At 46.8% G+C, this 25233-nt stretch overlaps 1 long non-coding RNA gene across 1 annotated transcript; it reads right to left on the bottom strand.

The window, feature by feature from the left end:
• Positions 1–4142: 4142 nt before the first annotated feature.
• LOC125388298 (uncharacterized) lies at positions 4143–23980 on the bottom strand. Its single transcript, XR_007228182.2, has 3 exons — positions 23828–23980; positions 4710–4829; positions 4143–4401 (listed from the first exon to the last, which is right to left on the bottom strand). It is a non-coding gene; the product is annotated as an uncharacterized LOC125388298 (long non-coding RNA).
• Positions 23981–25233: the final 1253 nt, after the last annotated feature.

Here is a 25233-nt window from a genome sequence, read left to right as displayed (position 1 = left end):
AGGAAAGGCACACTTAGGTTTGCCACCAAGGTTAATCTCCTTTGTCAGTTTGGTTGGTTTTCAGGATCACCACGGAAACACATCTCTGGGTGTCTGGATGAGGATGTTTCTAGAAATAAAAGCCTGGATAAGAGCCACACCATCACAGGCTGGGGTCGGGAGTGAATAAAAAGGGAGAGAGAGCTGAACACAAGCATCCATCTCTCTGCTCCCCAAGGATGTGATGTGGCCAGTCCCCTCACACTCCAGCCACCATGCCTTCCCCGCAGTGATGGACAGTGACCTACACAGCAAGGCCCTGTTCTGAAGCTGCTTTCTGCTGAGTATTTTGGCCACAGCAATGAGAGAGGTAACTAATCCAGCATCTCTGCAGAGTTGGCAAGAAGCTAAAGACTCGCACACACCTGGGAGTGATGCTCTCCCGGTTCACAGGTTTGGATCCGGAAGGCCTCCCACCACAGATCCATGTTTTAAGTGTTTAGTCCCCTCCAAATGGGACTGGTTTGGGTCTCTGTTTTGAGTGTTTATTCCCCCATACAGTGGGGTTGCTTTCGGCCCTCATTTTAAGCACTTGCTCCCTGCACAGAGGCACCTTTAGGTAGTGAGACCAGGCTGATGCAAGCAGGCCCCTAGGGTGAGGCTTCTGTAGACTCTACTACCTCTGCTTCCTAATCCTCCAGAGAAAAGTTTTTCTCCTGTTCCTCTGGCCACACCTTCCCTACCACCTGTCCCTCTGGCCACGCCTTCCCTACCATGATGGACTGGTATTTCTCTGAAACCACAATCTAAAATAAGCCCTTTCTCCCTTAATCTGCTTCTGTCTAGCATTTTGTCCCAGCAACAAGGAGAGTAACTAATGCATTCTGTTTGTTTTCGCTTTTGTTGATTCCCCCACCTCAGTCCTCGATTACTGCTTCATTCCACCCGATGACATTCTGATACCTGTGGCTTCACAGCCCATTAAGACTTCCTGACACCGAGTCCAGCCACTTTCCACTGGGACACGGCACTGGGAATAAAAGAAGTCACCGCTGGAGCCTGCACAGTGGTTGCCTGTGAAGGTTTGGAGTTGGGGGATGCATCGTGTCATTCCTAAGAGTCACAGCTGCATACTGCCTCCCAACTGTTAGGAACATGTGGAGCTCCCAAGAGCCACCATGCCCTGTCACTGACCTTGCTCCAGGACTTGCCAGACAGCTCTTTGCGGGGCTGTAACCTTCCATGGCCTCATTACAGCATCCAGCCGCCATGCTTCTTCTGAAAAGCCCTCCACCAAAATCTTGGCCCAGATACTCTGCTAACAAGATTATTCACCCTCTGGCATCATTCAGGATGGCGTCACAACACCAAAACTTTGTTCTGGCATTTCTGTCTAGCAGAACCAAACTGAAAAAAAAAAATCACACACAGAGACTAACAGTAGACAGGCTGATTTGAGTCTCTCTGTTGCTATTTTAATATCTGGAAGCAATCTAACAGACTATTAAGAAAGGATGCCCCCTGGATGGGTTGGGCCACTCATCCTACCGGAACCTTAAGTTTCTCTTCTGCAAAATATGGCCATGGGCCATATAACCAGGGACAAGCATAAGTTACCCAGCGCTTGGGAAGTGAGCCATAGCTGTTTGGTTTAGCATTTGTTTAACATTTGACTACACATTTAAGAACAACCTAATTCTACACTGATTTTTTTAAAAGTTATAAGTTTTTCTTTAGGCATAGGACACAATATTTATTACAAATAATTTTCCAAACAAAGTTGATAAAAATAGAGAATGCAGTAAAATGTTTCAGATTTGCACAATAAAGTGAGCCATTTGTAACTAGCATCAGAATAAAATGGTCAGGCAAAGCCTACCTGTTTTGGTTTGGTTTGGGGATTTGTTTGTTTGTTTGTTTTTTAGGGTGTTTTTTGGGGGAGGCTGTCCTACCTCCACTCCTCCCTGTCCACCCACCTCCCCTTTCCCCCAGATCCACTTCTCCATTTCCTTTAAAAGAGAGAGGGGGGAGGGAGAAGAGAAGAAAGGAAGGAAGAAAAGGGGAGGGTTCCCAAGGATATCAACTGAACACATAATAACAAATTACAATAAGGCTAGGGACAACTTTCATATCAAGACTGGATGAGGCAAGCCAGTAGGAGGAAAAGGGTCCCAAGCACAAATAAAAGTGCCAGAGATACCCCTGCTCCCACTATTAGGTGCCCCACAAGAACACCAAGCTATATAACATAATATATATGCAAAGGGCCTAGCTCAGAGCCATACAGACTGCATGATTGTCACTTCAGTCTCTGTGAGCTCCTATATGCTCTGCTTAGTAGATTTTGTGAGTCATGTTCCTCAATCCCTCTGGTTCCTAGAATCCTTTCTCCCCCTCATCTGGTGGGAAACTTCTATACAGAGCAAGGGTAAAAGAGAAACCAGGTCGCAGGCAGGGAAAGGGCTGGCAGTCTGGTCCTTCTCAAGTGCCACTCAGTAAAGAACATTCAGATATTGGTGGATCCCTTAGAAATGCCAGTAACTTTGGTTCCTGTCTTAGTTAGGGTTTCTATTGCTGTGAAGAGACACATGACCATGGCAACACCTATAAAGGAAATCATTTAATTGTGGTGGTTCACTTACAGTACAGAAGTTCAGTCCATTCTCATCATGGCAGGAAGCATGGCAGTGGGCAGGCTGACATGGTGATGAAGAAGGAGTTTAAGAGTTCTACATCTGGATCCACAGGCAACAGGAAGTGGTCTGACTCACTGGGTGTGACTTGAGCATCTGTGAGACCTGAAAGCCCACCTCCACAGTGACACACTTCCTCCAGAAAGGCCACACCTACTCCAACAAAGCCACCCCTCCCAATAGTGCCACTCCCTTTGGGGGCCATTTGCTTTCAAACCACTGCTGCTCGAACATGCATCAAATGTGGCACCATGTTTGCATAGCATGCTAGAGACCAGCCCCTAGCCTTGAGTGAGGCCTTGCCTGAGTTTGCCTCCATCAAGGTTATAATTCTTTCCAACCAAGGGTGCACCTCTGAGTCTGAGGGGTGGTTCCACAGTGAGATTATGGAAAGCAACCCTCAATTTTCTGGTCTTTGTCTTGCACTGTGAGGTCAAAGGTATCTTTTGCTTGCTATTTTGCTATGAAGGACACTCAGTAAAGACTTGATCTCTCATGCTCTGATTTGCAAACACTGGACACCCAAAAGCATCCCTCTGACAGCTTTCCCATGTTTGCCCAACTACAGGAAGGCACTCTCGTTCCCACGCCCTTGTTAGCCACCAGTGCTCTTTCTTCTGCATCTCTTGCTGTCTCCTCCCATTTGTTCCACTTACTGTTGCTCCATCGCAGGTCCTCCAAATAACAGACATGCTTGCCACTCAACTTTCATGTCTCCTTAAAGGATGTATTTTTAAAAGACTTGAATACAACTTACCACTAGTTCCTACTGAATAGCTTTCTTGTAGACTGTTTTTAATCGTTCCCATGTTCCAAGAGAAAATGCCATGAATAAATTTACCTTCCACTCAAATGTGTTCCTTCCATATTTATCCCATGGGAATTTGAGCACAAGAATAACAATATAGCCTTCTGCATGTTGTCTTTCTTGAGTTTTGCCTCATAAATGTTCACATTCTAAGCCCACATCCACCGGTCTAAATTAGCAGAGAACGTGCTCCCCTTGTCTGTGAGTGGTTCTTGCATAAAAAAAAAAAGAAGTCCTACCAAAACTGCAAAAATAACGTTAACACAATGTGGTGGTTTAATGAGAACGGCTCCCACGGGCTCCTGTATTTGAGTGCTTGGTGCACAATTGGTGGAACTATCCAGAAGGATTAGGAAGTGTGAAATGTGACCTTGTTGGAGAAGTAGTGTCATACAAAGCAAGCAGGCTCGGAGGTTTCAAAAGGTCAGCTATTGCCAGTTGTTCTCTCTCTCTCTCTCTCTCTCTCTCTCTCTCTCTCTCTCTCTCTCTCTCCTTCATGGTTATTGTCTCAACAAATAAGTTCTCAGCTACAACTCAAGCAACATGCCTGCCTGCCTGCCTGCCTGCCTGCCTGCCTGCCTGCCTGCCATGCTCTCCACCATAATAGTCCCACATTCTCAAGACTCTCAGCCTCTGGAACTATCAACAAGCCGCCCACGAGCTTTTTCTTCTGGAAGTTGCCTTGGTCATGGTGTTTATTTCATGGTGATAAAAAAGTAACTAAGACACACAATATTCAACTCAAACAGTATGAAGCTGCAAGAAATTCCTGTGGTAAAGCACAGCACCGCAGGGACCTACGCCTTCTGTTTCAAGTAGACCTTTTACATCCCTAGAATGGAGTCAGCCTCAGAGGTTCTTCTGCTCAAACTTTTCATTCCCCGGAGTCGCTCTCACGGGACAAAAGCCGCGGCATCGCACCTACAAACAGACCAAGGAACTCATTCAGCTGTGGTGAAAGGAAGCCGTCCCAGATTCAGGTAAGAAAAATGTCTGGCCTCGGGAGGCACCAGGTGGAGAAAAGCTTGTTCTCCAGCCTTGTCTGACCACGTACACCAGCACATGCGCACTCTCCACGTACTTGCCTGTATCCCATGCTCATTCACGCATGCATGATACCACAGGAAGGGCAGGATATGACCCTGCAGCTAAAACCGAGATCTGAAAGCTGTTGGTGGGAAGGGAGTTGAGGTGCAGTGAATGCGTAAAACAGAGAAAAGGAAACTTACGTGCAAGATCCTGGGGTCCATCATATGCCTTTCTATTCGTGGGTATCCTTCTGCTGTACCACGTGTGGGTTTGGGGTAACAGCTAGGAATGAAGGCCTCATGGGGGACCTGTGGACACACCTGGGTCAGACAAAATCGAAGTAGGAGAGTTAGGATGAGGGGTGGATGAATGTCAGAGAGCCATCATCCCCAGGAACCCCAGGAACCCAAGGCCTTAGAATCTGCTGGGTACTATTTCTAGGCCGGGGCACCAGACTGTCACCCTGGACTCCAAGGGAAATGACTGCACAGACTAACCGAAGCTGACCGTGTGGCTGAGTGGGAGTGGAGAGCTAGCATGACTGAATTAGGTGCTAGGTGTCACCTGAGACAGGATGGAGAAGAAATTAACGTACCCCTGCTGATGCGAGCATTCACTGGCTGTTCCCACAAACAGCCGCTTCATCCCCAAGCCTCACCCTTCAATTTCTGAATGGCAGTCACGTTGGGACTTTTTTATAAGTCAAGAAACTTGCTGTCAGGGCCGGAGAAACGGCTCAGTGGTTAAGAGCACTGGCTGTTCTTCCAGAGGACCCAAGTTTAACTCTCAGCATCCACGTGGGGGCTTACAACTGCTTGTAACTCTAGTTTCAAGAGATCCATTGCCCTCTCCTGGCCTCGGGCACCAGGCATGCGCCGAGAGCACAGGCAAAACACCCACACACGTACAATAATAATTTTTAAAAACTTTTTTAAAAAGAAGTTTGCTGTCTATCTCCGAGACAGGCAGCCCTCCTTCCCTTCTCTCCCCTTTGAAGTGATATCCAAACCCCAATGGTTTCGCTGCCTGGGAGGAGACTGCTTCACACATCTGTAAGCAGTTAATTTTCCCAATGGGAGACGGGCACCACAACTGAAAAGATTTTTAAAATACACACTAGGAAAATATTGCCTCAGCAAACGTGGAAGCGGAGAGCCCACATGAGTGGGCAGTGAGTGGTTCTGGTTCTGGGCAGGAGATCCAGTCTACACCAGTCGCCGTGAATCTTCTCCTGCTGGGCCATGCGGGAATGAGAGAAATGGAGTCACGGACCGCCAGTGCGGAGTAGGACCTATGGAGCATGCGCCAGCTCCCAGTGGGGAAGTCAGGGCTCAGGGCATAGGGCTAGCGGGTATCTACGGCAGGGGTAGAGCTCAGACCAAGAACTTTCTGTGTTACAGTAAGCCTCATTTTTTATATGGAGAGGTTAGTTTTTACTCTTTTAAGAAAATGAATGGCCCCTTACTCCTTAACTGCTGCCTTTGGGCCCATGTGAAAGGGACTCCGTGTTGCCCCTACACACACACACACACACACACACACACACACACACACACACACACACGCCAGTTCCAAAGTTAGATGAGAAACTGTAGAAAGCCAAGGAAGGACCAAGATTGATGAGAGTCAGGATATGGACCTCACTTGGCCAGCTCCTTCCCTCAGTTGTGGGATATCGTGATCAAATTTGAGAACCACATGTCCAGAGGCCAAAGAAAGCCAGGTCGCTGTAACTAAAGGGAGTTATGGGGAATCTGGGGCAAGAGAGACAGGAGACCCAGTTGTGCCTACACCCCACCCTTCCCCTCTTGTGTCTCAGCATGATCGTGGTGCCTCTCAACTGGGAGCAAAACGAAAAGCGGTGTATATCCCCAACATAGTAAAGTTCAAAATGGGATTTATATGCAGGGGAGCTGTCCGAGTGTGGAGCAAAATGGAAGAAACGTGATACACGCAGCAAAGAGGAAGGAATTGCCCAGTAAACCCTGGTCACTACTGAACGAATCCCGCGGGTGTGACACTCCGTCAGACAACTGTCAGTCTCTTCCCTTGGAGATGGTTTTCTGTGGCGAGGCTCCAGAATACAAACCCTGAACCATTCTAGAAAGAAAATAAAAGGTGGAAAGTTGTGGGTATGGGGAGTGGAGGTCCGAGGAGAGGCCCGGAAGGGAAAGAACTGCAGAGAACATGGGGGCTATGGGGGGAGCAGTCAGATGCTGCAGCCACAAGAGGGCGCTGCTGCCCCATCATCAGCCCTGACCAGCTAGAAAATGGAGGGGTTCAAGGATCTTAGCGTCTCCAGTTAGGTTTCACTCCCGCTACACACTACCCCTACTCCAAGACTTTCCCTTTCATCTTTTAGGGGTCCCTTCTGGTCAACCTGAAAATGGTCTCGGGACCACTGGACAGTTCCACTCCTGTATGAGGCTCTCCCTGGTCAGCAAGCCTGAAGCTGATAGGTCACGAAGTTCTGGGTGGGGAGCTTACAGAACCCCTTGGTTTGTCTCCCAACTGCTCCCCACATGTGAGTCCAGGTATTGAAGGGGTGGTTGGGATTGGCTCCAGCAGAGAGCCATCACAAGTGGCTCTGGAGTCCCAATTCACTTCTAAGTCTCGAGTGTGTGTGTGTGTGTGTGTGTGTGTGTGTGTGTGTGTGTGTCTGTGTGTGTCTGTGTACATCATGGCTCTTCTCAAGCAGCAAACTGAGGGCATATTGAAATGATAAGCTACAATGTCAGGGTCCACTTACATTGAAACCAGGATAGACAGACCCCCCCGCAGCTCGCAGAGGATCAGATGTTGAGCCCTGGCATTTGTAAGCTTCTAGGCCCGTTCCCCACAAGCGAATCGGGGTCCCTGTCAGAGGCCCGGCACCTGTTGTCTAGCATCAATGCCTGTTCACCCGCATGCAGACACCCTGACGAATTCTGGACTCTCCTTGACTTCTCCCTTTTCAGGTCTGTTGCTCAGATACCAAAACTTCTGACTACAGCCACCCTGATACGGCTTTTTTCCAGATTAGGGTTTCATAGGTGTTAGTCACAGTTCAGGCTGCCGCTAGGTCCTGTGAAGATTCTAAACTCTGTCTCTCCCAAGTCCTAACCACCTCTGAGGACGGAGTTGCCACAAATGAAGATTCTCCCAATCTGTTCCCACTCTATAAAGATTAAAAACCAGGCGGGCACAGAGCCAGCTGTGCTGGGATCTTATAATGGCTCCAGGTTTGGAGGCCTCGCCTGCAAGGGTGCTGTGTCATGCAAGATTAACTCAGATACAACAGTTCTTACAGATAATCATAAGGTCTGGACCCAGGAGACAAGGAGGGATCCCAGCAGAGTCTGAGAATGAACCGGACCTTTTGGTTGTCCAAAAGGGTCCGTTAAGGAAAATCTCCTTCTGGTCGCGAAAACAGTCTCTGGGTTGGATGGAGACCTACCATTTCTTCTGGGCCTCATCAATCACCTGGCCAAGGGGTTGCTCCTCAGAAGGCAGGCTCGCTAAAGAGTTAAGGAGAACAATGTTTCCTTTAGTGGCTTCCTGTCCTTTTCCTTTCCCTAATCCGTGACTTCCCAGTACAGCCCTCAGGAGCCACGGTGAGGTTTGGTGGAGTCTGCCAACCCTCCTGAGGCAGAAGACAGGAAAGGCACAACTTTCCCTTCTCCTTTTTCCTGTCTCTTTCTCTCTGATGCTTGCCAGAACCCAAGTACACTTTGGATGGGCCTTCGGGCTTCCCTACTCTGTCTCTAAAGCCCACCCCTCCCCATCCACAGTGTAGCCTCTTGTCCACCGTGTACCTGACCCCCATGCCTGCTTCAAGGACATGGATCCTGCCCCACTCACGACCCTTTCTCTCTCCTCCATCCTCCTCCAGGCAGCTGCTGAGATTTACAGCCCTGGGGTATCTTACTCTAAAGCCTAAGAGAATTGTCCTTGAACTTCCATTTGACTCCAGTCTTGAATTCTTTTCTTAAGAAGATGAAGATAGAAGGGCCCCTTATTTCCCCTGTATTACATCTCCATGAGGAGTCCCCAGCAAACCAAGGGACAGCTTCAGCATCCAGTGGTCCCAGCTTCAATTGAGCAAATCCATGGGATAAACCCATGATCAGATAGATGGTGAACTGGGGCCTTTCTGTAGATGCCTTTGGGGATGGGAATGAGGAGAAAATTCTGGAAGCCAGGCTGCCTCTGACACACCCAGTCTTCACTTGGAATTGAGTAAAGAAGAGGAGGAATGCTTCCGGAAGCCTGAGAGTGCCGGAGCTTCTGAATCCATGTCTGGAGAACGTGGTTTAATATCAGCTTGGAGCAGCACGAATACCCTTGCCTCGGGTGTAACTGAGACACAGCTGTTGCTGACTGAACACATGAACGCCAATTCCAGCCTCTCCTCCCTCCAGGAGCTTGCTAAGGCTGCACACCCATTTCCTACGAGGTCAGGTCTGACTCTGGAATTGTGCTGGTGGCTTCAGCTGGGAGGGCTAGGGTGAATTAAAGCAAAGACAGAAGGGCATCCAGGGGAAATGGTCCATACAGGTCCTCCATGGCCCTGGGCACTAATGAGAGGTGAAGGGAGTCATTAGGACAAGCCAGTCTTGTGCCCTTGATGCAAGCACAAAGAGCTGGCTCTGGGACCAGCTCTGCTACCCCATCAGACGCCACAGAAGAGGGACTGTCATTTCAGAACACCTGTTCCCAATCTTGAACATGTCAGTTCCATGGAAAGTCAAGGACTAGAAGGATCCTAATGGATCCAGTTGAGCCAGAACCCAACATTCTGCACCTGGAATTAAAAGGCACAGCAACCTCCAGAGAAGGTCTGGTCTGCAGCTCCTTGAAACACAGCATTGACTGCTTTCTCTGACAGCAGAATTTTCCAAAAAGAGACAAAGAAATAAGCAAATCTGATCAGCATGTGATATATGTTGGGGACCACAAGATAGCACAGAGGGTAAAGGTACCTGCTACCAAACCCAAGGGCTTTAATTAAATTTAAGTCAGTTTCAGAACTGTAGTAAGTGGGTTGTCAGGGCAACATCAGGGAAGAGGAACCGGCCCCCATCCATCCATGCAGCCTGAGTCAGGTTCCAGAATTCGTGCCAGGCACTCACTAAAAGACTCTCAGACTCTTTCTCAACTCGTGGGCAGCTCAAACAAGTTTACCTTTCTTTGCTATTGTTTCCATCTCGGTTTATCTCACGGAATAGTAAAAGGAGCTGACAAAGAAAAATCAAAACATAACACTGAACTATTGGTGGTCAATATGCTGGAAACTAGAAAATGCTAGCTGTAAAATGTACTGTAGCATATATCACACAAATAAGAGTGTCCTCCAGAAGAAAGAACCCCAAGTCATCTTCATGTAAGAATAAATAAATAACTATCACAATCCAATAGATGCTACGGTACTACTATGTGACCAAATTAATTTTTTAAAACAATAATAGACACATCATAAACATATAAATAGATGATGATGATGATGGTTATGGTGATGATAGCAATGATGATGATGCTGGTGATGATATCAGCGATGATGATGGCGGTAGTAATGATGCTGGTGATGATGCTGGTGATGATGGTGGTGGTGATGGTGGTAGTAATGATGCTGGTGATGATGGTGGTGATGATGGTGGTAGTAATGATGCTGGTGATGATGGTGGTGATGATGGTGATGATGATATCAGCGATGATGATGGTGGTAGTAATGATGCTGGTGATGATGGTGGTGATGATGGTGATGATGGTATCAGTGATGATGATGGCGGTAGTAATGATGCTGGTGATGATGGTGGTGATGATGGTGATGATGATATCAGTGATGATGATGGCGGTAGTAATGATGCTGGTGATGATGCTGGTGATGATGCTGGTGATGATATCAGCGATGATGATGGCGGTAGTAATGATGCTGGTGATGATGCTGGTGATGATATCAGCGATGATGATGGTGGTGGTAGTAATGATGCTGGTGATGATGGAGGTGATGATGGCGATGATTATGATGCCGTCCTTTACCTGTCTTTCGACTTCAGGTGTTACTCTCCTATCTAGCAGGTAGTTTCCCATAATCCCCAGCTCAGGATTCATGTCTATGCCCCCTCCCTGTCACTCAAGCTCAGGACATTTAAAGACAGTGGCCAGAGATCTTGTTCTCTCATCCGCTGCAGACAAGAACACGGCTATAAAGCAACATAAGATTGATCCTTCAAAGATGGTGTGCAGGAGCAAGTATTCAGGATATGGGAGAGATGCCTAACACACACAAGAACAAATGGTTTCGGGGGCTGGAGAGATGGCTCAGAGGTTAAGAGCATTGCCTGCTCTCCCAAAGGTCCTGAGTTCAATTCCCAGCAACCATGTGGTGGCTCACAACCATCTGTAATGGGGTCTGGTGCCCTCTTCTGGCCTGCAGGCATACACACACAGACAGAATATTGTATACATAATAAATAAATAAATACTTTTTTAAAATAAATAAATAAATAAACTAATGGTTTCCAAGCTCCTGTAGGCAGTTTAGAGACCTCTGTTTATCGACAATGGCCATAATGCAGGTCATCTTTCTTCACAGTGCATTCAAGGAGGCCATAAAGTCTCTGAGTACCACCAGATGAACAGATAATCGGATGGATGGGATGGATGTTAGGCTGTTGTGGAATAATCCTTCTGTACATTGTGAAGATGTGTTGCTCTCATTTTTAATAAAGAGCTGACTGGCCGATAGCTAGACAAGAAGAGGTTAGGCGAGAGAGCCAAACTGAGAGAATGCTGGGAAGAAGGAGGGAGGAGTCGTCAACCAGACACAGGGGAAGCAAGAGGTGAACGTGCTGTGCTGAAAAGAGGTACCACCACGTGGTAGCATGTAGATAAGAAGTATGGGCTAACTTAAGTTAAAAGAGCTAGTTAGTAACAAGTCGAAGCTATCGTTCAAGCGTTTTTAATTAATAATTCACTGTGGCTATTTGGGGAGCTGGCAGTTCTACTGAAAAATTCTGCCAGCAGCAGATCAATCCAGCCACACTGCTAGGGTTATCTGAAAAGCCACCTATAGACTTTCCCCAATTACACACACAGCTCACCATAGCCAGCCTTCATCTTTGAGCCCTGACTGGGTCCCTGTTGCTTCAAATCATCTCTGCTGTTTATATCAGAGGATGGTATCCAACACTCAGACGGCCATTTTGAAGTTCCTGGGCATCCAGATGTTTGGTATCAATAGATATGGTCACTGTACATGCATTTATTAAATAAACACATATTGACATCTGCACAGTCACGTACCTGCGTCTCCTTGGCCCTGGAGAGTCCAAACTGAGTAAGATTGATTCGTCAGTCAACTTCACAAAATCAAGTCACTGTGAAACAGGCAGAAAGGAGCCACCTCGTAAACTGTAGGTGGCAGGTTTAGACACCTTCCTGTGACACTTCTCTGTTCACAGCAACTGCATAAGCCAACACTGATATAGGAGGAGAAACACAAACTTGGAGCAATAGATAACTTACTCAGGTCACACAATGGACCCATTCCAGGCAAGAACTGCAGCCCGCCCCTCTGCCCAGCCCCTTATAGGGGTCTGATGTGGTGGCATGCAGAGAATAGACAGGACTGGCTCTACCTCCCTCTGGCTGCTCCTTTCAGGAACTGGAGAACTCTTCTGAACCTCAGTTTCTTTATACAGACAACAGTGTATAAAGAAACACAATGCCCCTTGTAGGAGCCAGGCAGGTCACTCAGAATAAATACACATGGGACTCCTGGCTTTGAAACCAACACACATGAGTTGCCTTTCAAATACTAACATCATGGATGACCTTCCTCTCTGGTCCTCTGTACCAGCATCTGCCACACTCCTGAGCAGGCAGCAGGACTCCCTGAAGCCATGTCTCATAGTCAGAGAGCACTCTTAGGTCTCAGCGCATTCTTGCATCCCAGCCTAGCCACACTGCACCCAGTGCGGAGAGGACAGGACAGGCCTGCAGCCAACCTTGGGATGAGACAGTTTGACTCTGGAGATAAAGCCTGCCCATCTGAGAAACATCCAGACAGAATTGGAGGAAGCACTGGAGAACTTTCCAACATGCATCATCTTCAACCACAGAACGGGAGGAGTCTAGAGTTGTGGCATTCTTCCTCATCCTCTCTAGACCTGGACTCCATCCTACAGAGGAGCAGAGCTGACATCCTCCTACACCCAGCAAACCAGGAGATCCAGGCCTCATTCGTGAACCCAACGCTTACAGAACAAGGCTTTCATTGTCTTTTTTTTCCAGCCAGTGCCCTTTAAAGTCCCTGTCCTGTTTCAACGCCTCAGCAGCCTAGTGATCTCCTAGCCTGGTCAGGGGCTCGGCTCGCTCAGATGTTTTGAATCAATATCACCATGAAACATCTCTTTTAACAGCCATTAAAAAACAGGGAGCTGAGTCCCCAAGTCTACCAGTCTCATTCAATGTCCCTGAAAACTTCCAACTATTAGACAAGATTATCTGCTTGGGCCGAGGATGGAGCTCAGCTGGTAGACGGCTTGCGAAGCATGCACATAGCTTAGGAACCAATGCCTTGTGTAACATACAAGCTACATACTCACTGAGTCTGAAGCCAGCCTGGGATACAAGAGGCCCTGTATCTAATAATAATAATAACAATAATAATCCCATTCTAATTCTACTTTAAGTAAGTCTTGATTTGTCTCCTAACGGTCCCTCCTTAAAGGGCTATCCCAAAGAACAGATCCACAATCTATGGATCAACTCTAGCTCACTAACTATGAGCAAAAAGTGGATTTTACATTTTAAGTGGTTGACTTAAAATAAAGAGAAGGACACCTTGTGACTCAAGGAGTATGTGACATGCAAATGCCAGGACCCCCGAATCAAGTCGATGGGCACACAGCCGCACACATTTGGGTGCCTCCTCTAACAGAGACAGCCTCACAGCGCCAGAGCTCTTCCAGGCTGAAAGGCCTAAAATATTTTCTTTCTAGCTCTTCATAAAAATGTTTGCCAACTTCCGGTCAAGAGAAAACAACAGAATGCCTAGCAAATGCCTGCAGTAGACCGAGCAACCTAAAACATGTGGGCCGCTAACTCTTAGGTCTTGTGCGGCCATGGTGTTCATGTTTGGCTTTTGGAAATACATCCCCAAGTATTTACAAATTATTAATTTTTTTCTTAAAAAATTTTTGTAGTGGGGCAGGAGAGATGAATCAGTGGTTAGGAGCACTGACTGCTCTTCCATAGGACCGGGTTCAGTTCCCAGCACCCACATGACAGCTCACAACTGTCTGTAACTCCAGTTAGTTCTAGAGGACCCGACACTTTCAACAGACATACTGGAAGGCAAACACCAGTGCACATAAAATAAAATGTTTTTGTAGTGATGTAGATCAAACCTAGATAAACCTTGCACATGCTAAACAAGCCACGTACCCCCTACGCTACAACCGAAGCTCCTACTAAATTATTTTGAAAATCGTTCCATAGTGTCCATTCCAACCCCACCACATCCAGAACACATAAGGATACCGAGTTCTCAGACAGCACTGCTAACACAGAATGCATTGTCCCAACCTCACTGAAAAGTAGGAAGAGCGTCCATCCAAATGTTGTCCTCTGTTCTTATCTTTATTAAGATACCGTCCAAGGACTGGCATGGAAGCAGGAACTAACAGAGGCCTTTCATTGCGGCACAGAACTGAAGGGAGGTCTCAGAAGTCGCTGGATCTGATTCCTCCTGTTTTCTCCTGAGCAACTAGGCCCAGGGGAGCTAAGAACTTCCCCTCATCTACGGGCAGCTGCCTGCCGTTCTCCCTGATACTTCACTCCCTCCTTTGACTTTAAATCCTTGGTTGAAATAGTGTATATTGACTATCATATGATGTGACCTTAAACACACACACACACACACACACACACACACACATGCACATATACACAGTGGAAGTGCAAGCCCTAACTGATTAGATGTTAAGAATCTGGAAAGTAAATCAAGGCATTGTTGAAACAAAGTCCACCTATCCTGCCCAACCTTGGCATTCATTACCCAGTCAAGGCTGCCTTTTGATTTCCCTAATCAAGAACTGACTGTTGAGCCAACCTCCTCTTGCCTGGGCTCCAGCCTCCCTGGGCTGCCTGGGATGCTGCGGAACAGGTGAGAGAAAGAGTAAAGGCCCGGCTGGGCGCAGAGCCGTGGGAGCCCACCCTTCATGCTGCGGGGACAGAAGAGCCTTTCACTTTCTCCTGCGTGTCACGACACCAGCCGAAATTACCTTTAAATGAGGAAGAAAGTCATTATTTCATCAATAGGATTGCGTCAATTGAGGAAAATTTGTCTCCAGTGTAAACAAGCGGAACGTCTTTGCGCTCTATGAAAACAAGGTTAAATTACTTGCAGATCCGGGCGCCGGGGAGAGATGTCGGAAGTGAACCTGAAGCCTGACACATTCAAGGTCTGGGAACCGAAAATAATAGGAATTGTTCTGAGTTTTCCAGTGGAATGGAGCACACAGATGGACACGCCTCCGTGCATATTCAAGGACTCGGGTGCTCCCCTGCTGCTCGTGGGAGGAGGAAGGGGGAGAAGAGGAGGAAGATGGCTACCTATGCCATCAAGAGAGGCAGCAACACATGGGGGTAAACGCAGCCCAGGCCAACTAGTCCCTTTCAAGCTGGTGACTGTCAAGGACAGCAGGCAGCCGGAATTCGGACACGGGAGTTGCATTACAATGAGGAATGCCTGGGTCCCAGAAGTCCAGACTTTGAGCAGTCTCTTCCTTGGCTCCATCATGGCTCCATCATTCCATCTGATAACTCGGACTGAGAGCTGATCTTTACCATGGCAGCTCAGTGTATGGTGAGCTCCCTGTTGTGTCCGGGTGTACCAGTCTGATCGGTCATGAGAACTGCAGAATGGCGGGAAGTTTTGATGCATCCATGACCACTGCCCCTGTCTTCTTGGGAGCCACAACTTGGTGCGTGTCATCCCTGTGTTGCTGCTGCAGAATCCTAGAGAGTGCCAGCCAGACCTGCATTCTGCATGTCTCCATAGCTCCAGGGAGAAGAGCCCAGGGCATCCTCACATCTCACACAGTTCAGCAAGTCTCAGGATTCTTCACTGAATAGTCTCTGCCCATTTCTATCCCTGGCCTCTGCTCTATCCGTGTTGACACCTCTGTGACCTCCTGAGATGAGCGTGGCACAGAAAAACGTGCTCTCTGGTATGGTGAAAGTGGCGGGTGGGAAGGTCTACATTCCCGGCTGACTGGAAACTTCTTGATGGGAAAGTGGCCTTGGGGTCTTCTCACCTGCTCAGGAGACCATGCTCAAGTCAGGTGAAGCTTTCTGTCACTCAGTTCCTCACAGGCAAAACTGAAACAAAATACATTTTAACTCTAGACTTCCCCGGCCTTCACCTGACCATAACCAACCTGCTCCCTTTGATGGCCATGTTCTTTTACATGGTCTCAGTTGAGGATCAGAAAAACTCAGAGTAGGCCCGTGTTACTTTAACAGGAATCTGGGGAGGCTTAGGCCAAAATGCCTCTGGGTCTGTCCCGGGAGAAACTGAGTCTTGTTTGCAGCCTGGCTATGGGAGCAAAAAAATAACTTGACCTAGCAAAAAGAGAAAATGTTTCAAATGTTTTAAAAGGGAAAGAAAAATGAGGAAAAGTGAGATGAAGTATGTTTGACCCGGGAAGAAATAAAAGTCCTTGCAGAGTGTCGAGGTGACAGATGCGAGGAGGAAGCAGTACAAGTAAGAACTTCTGGATCGTCAGCCAGGGATCCAGGCAGGCTAGAGAAGGCTGGGGGTGGTGGAGGAAGGGTGATCCATCCAGGCTGGGGATGAGGCCAGTCAGACGCCCTGCAACACCAGACAGTTGTCCCTTTGTGCTGGCGTTTATCTAACTTGTGAAATTTATAGCCACGTTACCTTCCAAGTGTGCAGGAAAGCAGATATTGGTGCCGTCAAAAGGCCTGGCTGTGGTTTGCACGACATAATGACAGATGCAGAAGACAAAGAACAGGGGAGAAGGGACTTCGGAGACCACAAAAGAGCCTTTATAAGTATACCTCCTCCGTCTGTCTCCAGAGCGGCCTTGCCCCCACCCCGCATAAGTGCCTGGCCAGTTTGGGGTTTCTGTCATCCCTAGAGCTATGGCTGTGCAGAGCTGCTGCCTTGTATGCATCCACTATCAACTCTACAGACTTGACAGGAACTGCTCCATGCCACCCCTCTCCAGGCTAATAGCTGCCATCCTTTTAACCTTTCTCCGTGGCCCTGATTTGCCATGCCTTTAATCATCCCTGTCACTTTCTGTTGCAATCTCCAGTCCCACCACATCCCTCCCCTGGGGTGGAGAAGCCGAGCCAACTGGAATGATGGGCTGTGTGTGTGTCATCTTCTCTGTGTTCATGGATCTGGCAGCTGTGGGTCTTGGGAAGTCTGGCATGGCGGCCCCAGGCAGTTACTGCAGCTCCCAACCCAAATGGAGTTCCTCCCTGCTCCCTTGAGTATGTTACCCGGGAGCAGAAAGTCACCAAATTCAAGAATCCCTTTGAGTTGCTTCTCACCGTTTTCCTCTTGCCACCAACCTCACTACCTGACCCCAGAGCAGACCCCCTGGTCTATCGTGTGGACCTGGAGCATAGCCCCACCCCCACAAGTCCACCATCACCAGGATCCCTGCCAAAAGACATAAAAGCCAGCTTTAGAATAAAATGTAAAGGAACTGGGGGTTTAGCTTGAAATAAAATTCCCCAACTTTAGTATGGAAGTATCGGAATGGATGGGGTGGGAACCACTTATGCAAGCATAAAAACCCGAGTTCAGATCCCCAGAACCAACTACATGACTGCTAGGTACAACAATTGGCATGTATCTGTAACCCCGGCACTGTAGGGTAGATGTGGGAGGGGCAGGAAGAGACAAGCTTGTCCCAGGAGTTGGTGAGCCAGACAGCCTAGCTGACTCCATCATCTCCAGGTTCAGTGAGGGGTCCTGTCTCATATAGTAATTGTGAAAGTAATTGAGAGTAATTGTGAAAGACATCTCAGGTGGACCCCTAGCCTACAGATGCATGTATGCACATGTGCATACACATCTACCCATGCATGTGAATACATACACAATCACCTACTGTGGTGGTGTGAATAAGAATGGCCCCCATAGCCTCATATATGTGAACGCTTAATCATCAACCAGTGGCACTACTTGGGAAGGATTAGGAGGTGTGGCCCTGTTGGGGTAGGTGTGGCCTTGTTGGAAGAAGTGCATCACTAGGGATGGTCTTTGAGATTTCAAAAGCCCAAGTGAGGCCCAGTGGCTCTCTCTTTCTGCTACCTAAGAATTCAGATGTAGACCTCTCAGCTCCTTCTCCAGCACCATGTCTGCCTATACACTGCCATGCTCCCTACCATGATAACAATAGACTAAACTTCTGAAACTGTAAGCCAGGACCAATTAAATGCTTCCTTCCATGAAAGTTGCCTTGGTCATAGTCTCTTCACAGCAACAGAACCCTAACTAATCCCTTAAAAAACACAAATAAAGGCAAAATATAATTTTTTTCAAAATATAATTTTTAAAATCAGATGTTATTGCTATCAAGTCCTCCAGCCTTCTGCAGCTCCTTGATGCTATTTGCTGTGGGGATGCAAACAGCCCACTAGATCCCAAAGGCTTCTTCTGTTCCTTCTTCTAGTCCAGTGTTTGATCCTCATTCCCAGAGCCCTTCCCTAGTTCGTCTTCCTCTCACTTATCTACCACAGTCCCGTGCTCACACCTTGTTGGACATTGCTTAGGCGGCTGTGCATAAACAGGTTAGGATTCTTTGACCACAGCTGACAGAAATCAACTGTAACTTATAGAACGGAAGAAATAAAGTGGAAACGAATGGCAACAACGAAGCCTGCCATAGTGGCACATGACCATAATCCCAGCACTCAGGACACAGAGGCAAGTGGGTCACAAGTTCAAGGCCAAACTGGGCTACAGAGCAAGATCCTGAGTAAGAAAGAAAAAGAAAAGAAAAAAGCAAGAGCTGGGAACATATCTCTCTGTGCTTGCCCAGTTGTTGTATGACATTGCCCGGGGAGATGTGAATCCATGTCAACGAAAAGCACACCCCAGCACAAGTGACAGCTCGTGCAAGCTGCACCCTTGGACTCCCTACCCAACTGACTCCAGGAGAACTCTGAAGAGAAACTGCTTTTGTAGCCTTGGGGAGGGAATTCCAGAGTCTTTTAAGTTTTGTGAGCTCCCTGAGTCTTGTGAGCCTCCCCCTCCCTCTGAGAGGATGTTGGGTCAAAGGAAATCACTATATGTGTGCAGGGTCCTGGGTTTGAGCCTCAGAACATAAAGAAAAAAGAACGAGAGAAAAGGGAAAAGAGAGAAGAGAAGGGAAGGGAGAAAGGAGAAGGGAGGGAAGGGGAAGGGAGGAAAAAGAAGGGAAAGGGGAGGAGAAAAAACAGAAGGGGATGGGGAAGGGGGCAGAGGGGAGTGGAAAGATACAGTCCAGAATTCAAACACAGTACGACTAGAAAAAGAACAGAGCAAAGAACTTCTGAAGATCCTTCTAGAACACCTTCATCAGATGTTACAGCTATCTTCTATCCTGATTTGACTCTGCTTAAAATTTCATTTCAGAATCTAAAACCTGGCCAACCTACATGATCAAGGGGCTATAGTAGGCTACCCTAGCAAATGATGTAGCAAATAAAACCATAAGACACCCAGCTAGTCTTGCATTTCAGCTAAATAGAAGCAATTGTCTACACAAAGGCATCCTGTGGAGGATTGCCTGAGATCATCTTTCTTCTTCCCTGAGCTCTGTGCATACACTCCTGGTGGGTAAACTTCCCTGGACCCCGCACTCACACCCTCAGACTCGAGTCTGCACTGCACACACTGGACCCCACACTCACACCCTCAGACTCGAGTCTGCACTGCACACACTGGATCCCGCACCCTCAGACTCGAGTCTGCCCCGCACACACTGGATCCCGCACCCTCAGACTCGAGTCTGTACCGCATACACTGGACCCCACACTCACACCCTCAGACTCATGTCTGTACCGCACACACTAGACCCCACACTCACACCCTCAGACTCATGTCTGCACTGCACACACTGGACCCCACACTCACACCGTCAGACTCGTGTCTGCACTGCACACACACACTGGATCCCGCACTCACACCCTCAGACTCATGTCTGTACCGCACACACTGGACCCCACACTCACACCCTCAGACTCGTGTCTGCCCCACACACACTGGACCCCACACTCACACCGTCAGACTTGTATCTGCACTGTACACCCTGGATCCCACACCCTCAGACTCGTGTCTGCCCCGCACACCCTGGACCCCGCACCCACAAAGGCTTCAGCTTCTTATCAAGATGACCGTGGCTATGATTTCTGTCCAGTTTATTTTAATAACCCAGCTTAACTTGTCTCAAATATATACTGGTTGACACAAATACAACTATACATGGGTTTTTCACAATTATTGTTTATTTCCTCTTGACCTCTACCAAGGGGAAAAACTTCATTTCACTCTTTGACAGTTTTACATGCGCATATAATGCATTTTAACCACTTGCACACGCTGCCCTTTTCCACTCCTGAGAAACCCTACTTCCCAAGAAGGGGTTATTTTATTTCTTATTTTCATGTCTTCAGTTTTGTTGTTTTGTTTAAAAATAAATAAATAAATAAAAACCTCTGCCTTTTGCTCTTGATACGACCCCTTAGCACCCACTGTACGTTTTCACTCTCACTGTTCATCTCCTTGATGAGTTAAGTGATGAACTGGTTTATTTTATACAGTCTCCCACTCCACGGGCGAGAAATTTTGTGCTTTTGTCTTTGGAGCATGATGCTCTCTCTCTCTCTCTTTCTCTCTCTCTCTCTTTCTCTCTCTCTCTCTCTCTCTCTCTCACACACACACACACACACACACACAGAGCAATTCTTGAGGCTCTGTCTCTTGAGTGCTTCAATAACAAGCATATATCACCAGGCATGTCTTAAGAAATCAAGGCTTTGAAAGGTGGGTTATAAAGGTAGCCATGGATTCAAAGCTGTGGCTCCAGGAATTGGAAAAACATATTCTTTCCTCTCTGTCAACTTTTTCTTATGTTTTTTAACATTTCAGGCTTTGGACATTGTGTGATGTCTGTTGTGACTCCTCACCATCCCCGGGGAAGAACAAAAGTAGCCAAAATAATGAATGGGTGGGTAGGTAGATAGATGGGTCGTGGATGGATAGGTAGATGGGCAAATGGACGGACAAACAGATAGATGGATGGTCTAAATGAACTATTTTTAGAGAGAGGCCAGTGGATTATATTTGAGTCATGGGCTGTACTTTGTTTAGAAATACATGCTCCATAACATAAAAAACAACTTTAAGTCTATCATAATTTGCCTCCAATTGGTGTGCCATAATTTTGACTTCTATTGGTGTTAGATCATTCTATTCTATTCTATTCTATTCTATCTACCTGCCTCCCTTTCTCTTAGCTCTATGCATTTTTATTACAGAGACAATAACTGACCTGCCGTCCCATTCTCCAATCAGTTCTGCATACACCATGACTCTGTGGTAATGTTTGTGCTCGTACATGTGAATACACCCAACCAAACTCATCCCTTCTTCCCTGGACTCTTTGCAACCTACCTGTGAGATTATTTGCAGTGGTCCTGTGAGAAGCCACCAGGGAATTTCCAGAAGTCCCTGAGCTTTAGCCAGGATAGATCATCCTTCTGACCCCCCTTCACTTGAGGATGCAGAAGCTCCCTCTAAACAAACAAGATGCTTTGGTTTACCACTGCCCCGAGTATAGATCCTGGGGAGATGGGGTTAGGACTGTGTGTAAACAGTGCCTCTCCACAGGAAGCCAGTTGTCTAGCTAACGGAAGCTGTAAATGTTCAGGCATTCTGACTAGATACCTGGAAACTGATTTTACATGCTGGCAGCGATGTGAATGTCTCATGAGGAGATGCTGGGCCTCTAAGATGATTTTCCCTTGGGCTGGAAAGATAACTTAGCCATTAAAAGTTAAAGCTCATGGCCAAACCTTCAAGAGAGTTTATACATATGCAGGTATATGTATGAACTCAAGTAAAAAAGCTAAATTAACTAGAGACCAAGAAACCCCAATTTCTTATTTTAAAAAATAAAATAAAACTGAAGCCAAGAGATATCGCCTTCATTCAGCCTGATGCCAAGGAAATAGGTCTTTACTGTCTTTATCAATTCATCATTCACAAAGGCGATGATAAGCTTGCTCAATGAATTGACAGTCATTACTTAAATGCTAATATAGCGTTCTCCTTCAAGTCTAGTCCAAACCATCCATGAGATCAGCTTTTTTGGAGTTAAAGTTGGCCCTCTCAATATTTCCACAGTCTCACAGGTAGAACTTTCTGGTGACCTCAAAAGTGCCCTTCCAGTATCTTCATAGTCTTATAAACGACCAGCAAAGGCAGCAAAATGCACAGGGTGCAAGCAACACTTGGGCTTTGAATGCCCTGTGACTACTATTCAGAAGTTATGTGACCTCAAGAAAACAGTGTCCCTAATCCCCAGCTCCTTCCCTAGAAAATGAGTATAATGGTATCTATATTCTAGAAATTATGATTAAATAAGTCAGCCCTATGTCAGGAGCTCCAGGCACATTATCAGCAAATAAATACATAAATCAATAATATTCACAGTTGTTACTATCACCCACCCTCTGCCTTCGGTTCAGCTCTGCTTATGGGTTGGTACTCTGCATTCTTTCATGATGTGAGACAAGATCATCATACAATGGAACCAATGGACACTTAGATGCTAGTCATGGCCTGAACCAAGCAGCCTAACTCCTTGTGTAGAGCCACTGTCTGCCCCAGATATCTTGTTCCTCAGACACAGAGTGGTTTTCAGAGCAGAGTTTCCTCTGTTTTGTTTGTTTTTAAAAAGGATGTTCACCAGGCACAGTGTGTCATGAGCTAGCAGATCAGATGTCTAGTAAATCAAGGGACTAGACCAGGACATGTGAAAAGGGCTAGCCTATAGTTTGCCTTGTGGACAATCTTCTTTGGTGATCATTGTTTAGTAAATTTATGACTAACCTTGGAAACTTCGCAGGTTGATGGCAACGGAAAGCAGGAATTTCTATCACTAGATGAGTTCACCCTTCAAAGACTCTTCAATAAATTAAACTATTGCATTGAAATGTTCCCCATATCATTTTTTTCCATTCAAAAATTTACACTTCCTCCCCTCCTCCCATCCCTCTCCCGCTCCCCCACTCCCCCTCCCTCCTTAAGAGAGGGTAGGGAACCCTGCCCTGTGGGAAGTTCAAGGCCCTCCCCCCCTACATCCAAGCCTAGGAAGCTTTGCATCCAAATAGACTAGGGTCCCAAAGAGCCAGTACATACAGTAGAAACAAGTCCCAGTGCCTTGATCAATGGCTTCTCAGTCAGCCCCCCATATCATTTTTAATAAAATAAAAAAGAAATAAAGATAGAAAGGAAGGAAAAGAAAGGAAGGAAGGAAGGAAGGAAGGAAGGAAGGAAGGAAGGAAGGAGAGAGAAAGAGAGAGAGAGAAAGGAAAGAAAGAAAGAAAGAAAGAAAGAAAGAAAGAAAGAAAGGAAGGAAGGAAGGAAGGAAGGAAGGAAGGAAGGAAGGAAGGAAGGAAGAAAGAAAGAAAGTCGGGGCTGAAGATATGGCTCAGCAGTTAGAGTGCACACTGTTCATGCAGAAGATCCAAGTTCAGTTCCCAGCACCCACGTCAAAGCACTCCAATGCCTCACAGCCTCCTGGAACTCCAGCTCCAGGAGATCTAACACCCACTTCTGATCCCTGTGGGCACCAAAACACATCTGTCTACACCATACACGCAGACGCACATGCATAAGCGTAATTAAATATTAGCATTTTCTAGCCTTTATAAAAACACAAAGAAGACCATAGGTAACTTCATTTTCTTGGGGAGGGAAACAGCAGAGATGTGTTAGGAAAAAGAAGTCCTTTTCCTTTTCCCTGACCTACTTGGCAAGATCAGAACACACTTGACAGAAAAACCTAGAAAGGCTTAATATTAAGTTTGAAAAGTATGAATTCCCATAACAACCAGCGAATAAATGAGCACTATTTTTAGTCCTTCACAGGAGTCTGGTTATTATTACCATTAGTGCCAAGTGTCTTGTTCCTATTCTTTTTGATTTAAGGTCATTTTCTCTATAAAAGGCCTGCTTTGTCAAGCACGGCACACTGATGTTTATTTGGGGAGAAAGAGGACTGAGCAATGGGGGAAATATTACCTTGGACTGAAACACTGGTGGGTCTCGTGACGAGAACACCTCTGGCTGTGTTCTGATCCTGCTTTGCCTCATCCGTCTTCATTTTCTAACATAGTGTGTCCATTGCCGTGTAGTCTGCTTGGCTGATGATCGCTTCTCTGACGTGAGCATGGCAACTGCCAAGGAAGGGCAGCATCAGGACCAGTGGAGACCCGGTCAAAGCACATCGAAGTCAGTACACATGTCTAGAAAGTGATCCCATGATACAGGCTTTGTCTTCCAGACAATGAGAAAGAAATCATGAGAGTGGAATCTCCTACTTGGGAATCGACAACTAGAGCCAATTCACTACCCCTACCCCAGGGGACATTTGGCAGTATCTGGAGACATTTTATCTGGACAAATTACTGCTCTACTCAGTAGAGGCCACAGATGATGTTAAACATCCTACAGGGCACAAGACTGTCTTCTGACCAAGACTTATCCAGCCTTCGTTAGGACTAAGATTGAGAAGGCCAGCAACAGCAAAATGTGAGACACAGGAAACCTGCAGGGTCAGGCCTCCGGCCTCTCGTCCAGCCTTACGGCGCTCTACTCTCCTCCCCTCTAAACTCCAAGTGCTCGACACCTTCTGGTTTTCAGTACTCTATGGGGACCTCCCTTGGTGTGTTCAGAACCTCCCATTAAGCAAGGCTTTCTCATCTCTCTGGCATTTCTGACCCTCCCAAGAGCAGATCCCCGACTCTTGATCCCAACTCTGTGAAATGACAGTGTGCTAACTGGGATCTGCGGGCCTGTATTGAATCCCAGCCTCGTGGAATCTACTTGTGATCTTGATATTTACTGTCTCTTTGACTTTGCACATTTTGGTCCGGTATGAAGACAGTGACTTCTAGCTCATGGGGGCATTGTGAGAATGATGAGAGACAGGATTAGACAGGGCTTAGAAGTATGTCTCTCCTATGGTGAGCACATTTTTAAAGTTTTCTATATCATCATCTCTTCAATAATTAAAACTTATGGATACAACTGAAGATTATTATATTAAGCAAAGGAAGGCAGACACAGAAAGACAAATATAGCATGTGTTCTCTCACAAACAGACTCTAGGAGTGTGTGTGTGCATGTGCATGTGTGTGCATGTATGCATGTGTGTGTGTGTGTGTGTGTTATGACAGTAAAAAGGAGGTGGCGATAGAGGAGGAAGATACCTTAAAGGAGGGAGAGGGGGAACAAAGAAGAAAGTCATGAAGTACACACCACATGAAGGTAAAAGAGGGGGTCTCCTGGGGAAGAAGTGGACAGACAAGAGGCAGGCAGGGTAGAAAAGGGTGGTGACTAAGACTAAAGTATAAAGATATACGTATATGAAAATGCCACAATGAAACCAGTCATATTGTGAGAATTTGCAAAATAAATTTTAGAAA

This window comes from Myodes glareolus, chromosome 6 (assembly GCF_982192425.1).
Source record: "Myodes glareolus chromosome 6, mMyoGla1.1, whole genome shotgun sequence".
In the NCBI taxonomy this organism is placed as follows: Eukaryota; Metazoa; Chordata; class Mammalia; order Rodentia; family Cricetidae; genus Myodes; species Myodes glareolus.
Note: the sequence above shows the minus strand (reverse complement) of the source record. Positions and strands in the feature narration are given on the sequence as shown.